We start from the raw sequence: 6,252 nt of genomic DNA, 5'->3' as shown, positions 1-6,252 counted from the left end.
GCGATCCACGCCAAACAAAAACTTTGACCCGGAGTTATTCCCCTCGCGCCCTGAATGAGTGCACTTACACAAAGAGCCTCCCCAGATGGGCTGCCTAAGTACTCGGTCCTGGCGTAAAAAAAAAACAAAACGCCCTGGATGGGAGAAACGCTTCGAATTTGAAGCTTGTCATATTCTTTGGCTGCGGGCGTGGAGCCGCGCGGCAGGTCGCAGCACAGTAGAGTGGGGTATTCATTACTCTAATCACATTAGCTAAGATCCACTAAGCAGTTTTAATGCATGCTTCTGCCTTTTAATTATTGCCCATAAATACATTTGAGTGCATTAGGAGTCCTCGGACGAACGGTGCTGCGTTCCGTTATAGATTAGGGGACGAACACATTATCTTAATGTACATATTCCACTCATTCGGTGCAACCGTGGAGTATCTGCGCAAAGGGGTCGCTGCATAAATTGCAGTTTGACATTCGACCCTGGCGCTGACCTTTATCGGACCCCATGGCGTGCTCGATGTTGTACAGCAGAGGGCGTGGGGCGGGGGGGCATGCGTGTGCGGGTCATTAGCGGTGCGTGGCAGACGGCTTACTCAGTATAATTATGTCCGGGCTAGTATTTCTAAATGTTATTAGAACATTTTTTAAATTGCTTAATATTTAATCGCATTACAGTCAGTTAGGGGCTCAGTATTAAATACTGTACATGATTGAGTACTGGCAGCAGGTCCAAGTCTTCGTTACCGAGGGAGAGAGAGAGAACTGTAAACTGGCGTTGGTAAACTGGTGAAATCCCCAACACTGAATGAACTCTTAGAGAGTTATTTTTATCATTTTACTGTTTATCTTAGTGTCTGTGCCGACTGTGAACAGCTCAGTCAGTGTTTCAAAGACAGAAACTTCCAAATATAAGTCCTCTTCTCCTGAGTTGATTTAAATTCATTAAAATACTTCTTCATGAAGCATACCTCAAAAGATAATAAGAATACAGTCTCTCTCACGCTGTGTGTGGTGCATGTGTGTGGCACGCGTGTGTGTGTGTGTGTGTGTGTGTGTGTGTGTGTGTGTGTGTGTGTGTGTGTGTGTAGGGGGGTGCATGCGGACACACATGCGTGTGTGATAGATTCTGTAACAAGTTAAAGAGCCCGCAAACCTGTGCCACAGGGCATGCTCAGTGTGAGCCTGGTTTATAACATAATTACATGTGTGCGCAGTCACTGAGGACTTTTTAGATTAAGAGCTTTCAGAATAATTGTACGGAGAGCTGCTCAGATAAAATTATGCACTGAACATTCTAATGAGGCCCTGCATTCTTCAGACTCAAGAAAAGCAAGTCATTTCCAGTCTACCTCGATAATTACTGTATGCAAACAGAACACTAAAGAGACACAACACGGCTCTGTCATAGAGAGAGGGGGAGGGAGACAGAAGCAGAGACAGACAGACAGAGGGAGAGAGCGACAGAGAGAAGACAGCATTTTGTCTAGTTGATTTCATCTCCCAACATTATGACCTTTTTAGTCAGCACTTCATAAACGTCCTAACAAAGGCCTAATGAAGGCTTAACGAGGCCTAATGAAGGCCTAACAAAAGCCTAACAAAGGCGTAACAGAGGCTTAACAAAGGCTTAACGAGGGCTAACGAAGGCCTAACGAAAGCGTAACAAAGGCCTAACGACGGCTTAACGAGGCCTAACGAAGGCCTAACGAAAGCGTAACAAAGGCCTAACGACGGCTTAACGAGGCCTAACGAAGGCCTAACGAAAGCGTAACAAAGGCCTAACGACGGCTTAACGAAGGCCTAACGAGGCCTGACGAAGCCTAACAAGGCACGGTCATCATAAAGCTCGCACACAGTCTATCTGACTAGCAGACCAAGCTTTGTTTCTTGACACGCTCTCATAATCATAAGAATGGCGTTAACGCTGTAATTTCCAGCATCTATGTGCGTATGAGATACAGAGAGGGAGATGGAGTCACTCAGCACCGGTCAAATCCAGTCCAGTCCACATCCCAGAAGAAACCCGCAGTCTTCGTTGTGCTACATAAGCACGCGGCAGACTAACTGGAACATTTTGCTCCCACACATGTCTGCGTATGATTATCCGATCGTGTGCTAAGGAGACGCTGACGCATGGAGCACTCACTTCTCCCGAGTCGCGTTGCTAGCTCAAGCCAGTCAGTCATTGGCGTCGTGAGCGCGTTCAGCTCGAACAGCGCTTCTTTCAGGCCGTTCATGAAGTGTTCCGTGAAGCCCAGTGCGTTAGCGAAAGCCGCAAACTCACACTGTCCTGCGTTTCGCTGGAACGCATCCAAGCAAAGACACGGCTGCTGTTAGCCGGTCCTCGCCTTCCTGGGGCCGGTAATGGGTTATCCAGCACCAGCGGAGGGTTATGGGAGCTGGGCGCTGCAGCCTACCAAGCGAGCAAAGAGGAAGTCTGGGGACGGCCTCGCTTCTGGGGACTGAATTTCTCGGTTGACATTTTTATTACAGTGTTCCTGAAATATCGCTAACATGCTTCATTGATAAAGGGCATGCTAATTAGCTTATCTATCTATCTATCTATCTATCTATCTATCTATCTATCTATCTATCTATCTATCTATCTATCTATCTATCTATCTATCTATCTATCTATCTATCTATCTATCTATCTATCTATCTATCTATCTATCTATCTATCTATCCATTCATCCATCCATCCATCCATCCTTGCATTCAAAAGATCTTGGTTTCGATCTTCACTGGCTTTTTCTTCTCTTATGTGTGTGTCTGTGTGTGTGGTCATGTTTTCATGAGAAGAATATTAGTCTACATCAGAGTAATAGATGAATAACAGAACAATATATCCCCTCAAATATAATAGTGCAGTTAACATTCCTTATTTTTAGCAGTGTTAAAAAAACAAAGCAATCAAAATATGCTTTGTGGCTACACAGAAGGTGATTTGGTTATTTTCTTAATTAGACAATTGAACTATAACATTTCAAGCATATTGTGAAATGAAAGGTCTAAGGGTGTGTGAGTGTGTGTGCGTGTGTGTGTACGTGTACTCGGCCTAGAGCAGAAATATTTATTGCACACCATCCCAGGTTCTGTGTGTATGAAAATTAGATAAACCTGGCTTCAGCCTGTCCTCACCATAATGAACTAAAGCCAATCTCATCAGAATTCAGGCAAACTTGACATTTCGCCTCTGCGTGACTGTGAAAATGAGACGAAGGTGTTTTGGTTGTGCTTCTTTTTTCTAGTTTTACAAAGGGAACTAATTAATTTGCTGCCATAATTATTTAGACATAATTTACATATAAATGTGTTTTGTACTGAAAATAAATAAGAGAAATGGTACCCTCGAGACCACAGTTTACAATTAAAACTTTAACACCAGCGATTATATTCATGTAGAATTTACTTTTGACCCAATAAGCTCAAGCTAGTGGGTGGGGTCAGGGTGGGGTCAGGGTGGGGTCAGGGTGGGGAACGCGAAGCTGGCGTCATCAAAGAACCCTAATATCAAACGGGTGCAAGCTCGAGCTATAGTGATGCTCTGATACGTCATACGTCATTGTAACGTGTAAAACGTGGAGGAGCCGGAAGTAGTTGGAGGGCATCATTCTGTTTATGGGGTACATTTGTGGCAGGAGTGGACCTTCTGTGGACATCCTTTGATGCCTCTCTGTACACAGTTCCCGTCTGATCAAGTGTTTCTTGTAACAGTATCTTCCAGATCAGACATGACACAGTCATTAAAACTAATTAAATGAATGAATGCGCTTTTTGTCACCTGTTAAGGGTATTTAATTTTTTAAAGGCTTTCTAGATTTACTATTATATGCTACATGCTGCTGTCACCGATACAGCAGTCTTTAAACACTATCCGCTCTCCTACCAACTCCTTGTTGCAATCTCTTTATTTTTAGACCTTCCTTTCCTCGTTTCTTTGTAAAAACAGAGGGAAAGAATGAGTTTTGTGTATAAATACTCTTACTACTCAATATCCTTTGGCACTGTGCCTTGTTGTCCACTAGATGGCGACATTAAAACCAGAAATATTGTAGTTGTAAAACGGACCTACTATACAGGCCTACGTGACCAAGCAAATGTACATGTATATGAGCGAGTGTGTGTGTGTGTGTGTGTGTGTGTGTGTGTGTGTGTGTGTGTGTGTGTGTGTGTGTGTGTGTGTGTGTGTGTGTGTGTGTGTGTGTGTGTGACGCACGACTGCGAGAGAGTGACAGCCAGGCTGAGAGGGTGTGGAGGATGAAGACAGCCTGGCCTGAACGCCATCATTTCTGGACTATTAATAGCTGCCTGGAGACTGCATATGTATTAGTCACGTAGAGGACAGGGGCCTTGATGGACACATCCGCTCATTACCAGTTAGTGTTGCTTCAGAAGAAGCTGCTGGCGCTTCCACTCAGCCACCATCTCCTCCGCACTACCGCGCGAGACCTTCACGCGACCCTCAGCCCACGCGCTCCTGTAGGTCAAAGCCTTGGGATTATCGATGCTGTTGAATAAATGTCATGTTCCTCTGGGAGACACTAATGTGCATGCACGGTGGAGTCTGGTTTTGCACCTTTCTGTCGCTGCACTGTATTGTATCAACAATTGCTGCACTCCTGCAGTCCAAGCGTGCTGTTTAAAGTAACAGCCATACGACGTCAAAAGCATTTCAAAGCATCATTCTTCTGACTGTCACGGTAAAACTTTTTGTGTTGAGCGGAACACCACAGCCAGATGCCGCTTCTTCCCGTCCAAGCATGGCTTCTCTGTGCTTTTTCTTCTTTTAATTAAACTCGAGAGAGTAAAACAAAAAACAAAAACGGGTCGTATGAGTGTATTTCTGAATCTTCCCCTCACTATCACGTTTCCGTTATTGCACAGCGTCTGGCTCTCCGGAATGCGCCATACTTATGAAAATGCAATTACGCGATCAGTCAGAGGCCATTAGGCGCACAGTAACGCGCTACGGGGCTGCGCTGGATGAATGCAAGATTGTGCAGGTACCGTGCGCGTGTCTCACCGAGAGCTTCTCATCGCATTAGAAGTGGCATTTTCTCAACGTGAGCTCGGGTTTCTCCAGAGTACACACACACACACACACACACACACACACACACACACGCACGCACGCACGCACGCACGCATGCACACACAGACAGAGAGAGAGAGAGAGAGAGAGAGAGAGAGAGAGAGAGAGACGTACACACTTTGAAGAGTCCGTACTGCTTTGCTAAGCTTGTTATGTCTGTGTGCAGTATCTGTGTCCTTATAAACCCGACAAAACTGTTTATATACCGTGACACCTGTCCTAAACTCTTTTTGTATAATCCGGGCACACTACACATACGCGTCAGGCGCACACAATTATAAGATCATACATTCCCAAATCAGGCAAATGTCCATACACGCACATATTCTAAACACACACACACACACACACACACACACACACACACACACACACGCCGTATACAACGTCTAGTTGACTCACCCACAAACAGCCTATAACCACAGATAGATGAGGGGGAACGTGTAGGGTAGGCTGGCTATTCCCAGCTGTGTCTTTTCTTAAAAATGTTATTACACATCGTTTAGACTCGCACAGAATCCCGCAGTCGTGCTAACTTCAGTATTGGGAGCTTTTAATGAACTTCCCATTAACGGGGTTATAGAAATGGGAAGCTCGCACTTTAGTTGCGCTCGTCTTTCTAAGGTTTGCGCTTGGACCGCATGGACGCATCGAGCTTCAGCTATTGGCGCATCATATTATCCACACAAATAAAGCCCGTTACAGCTGAGTAAGTGCATGGCTTTACCGTTACGTGTACACACGTCTGACTGCGAGTTTGCTGTTTTGAAGAATCGATTTGAGTTTTGAGGCTAAAACAATCATCCCGCAGATAATGCGGCAAGCGCAACCTCTGTGGATGCTGTAGAGGACGGAGATGGCTATATTTAACAACAACAACAACAATAATAATAATAATAATAATAATAAGAAGAAGAAGAAGAAGAAGAAGAAGAAGAAGAAGAAGAAGAATAGAAATAATAATAATAATAGTTATTGTTACTATTATTATAATCGAAAAAAGAGCAACAACAACAGTAATACTTATTATTATGGAAAAAAGAAGAAGAACAACAACAATAATAATAATCAAAAAAAGAGCAACAATAATAATAATAATAATTGTTGTTGTTGTTGTTAAATATAGCCATTGTTATGGTGTGGGTGGAGAGGGGCATGGGGTAA

Source organism: Electrophorus electricus, chromosome 11 (assembly GCF_041902795.1).
Source record: "Electrophorus electricus isolate QZ-2024a chromosome 11, ASM4190279v1, whole genome shotgun sequence".
Classification (NCBI taxonomy): domain Eukaryota; kingdom Metazoa; phylum Chordata; class Actinopteri; order Gymnotiformes; family Gymnotidae; genus Electrophorus; species Electrophorus electricus.
The sequence above is the reverse complement of the archived record's forward strand: the minus strand, read 5'-3'. Positions refer to the sequence as shown.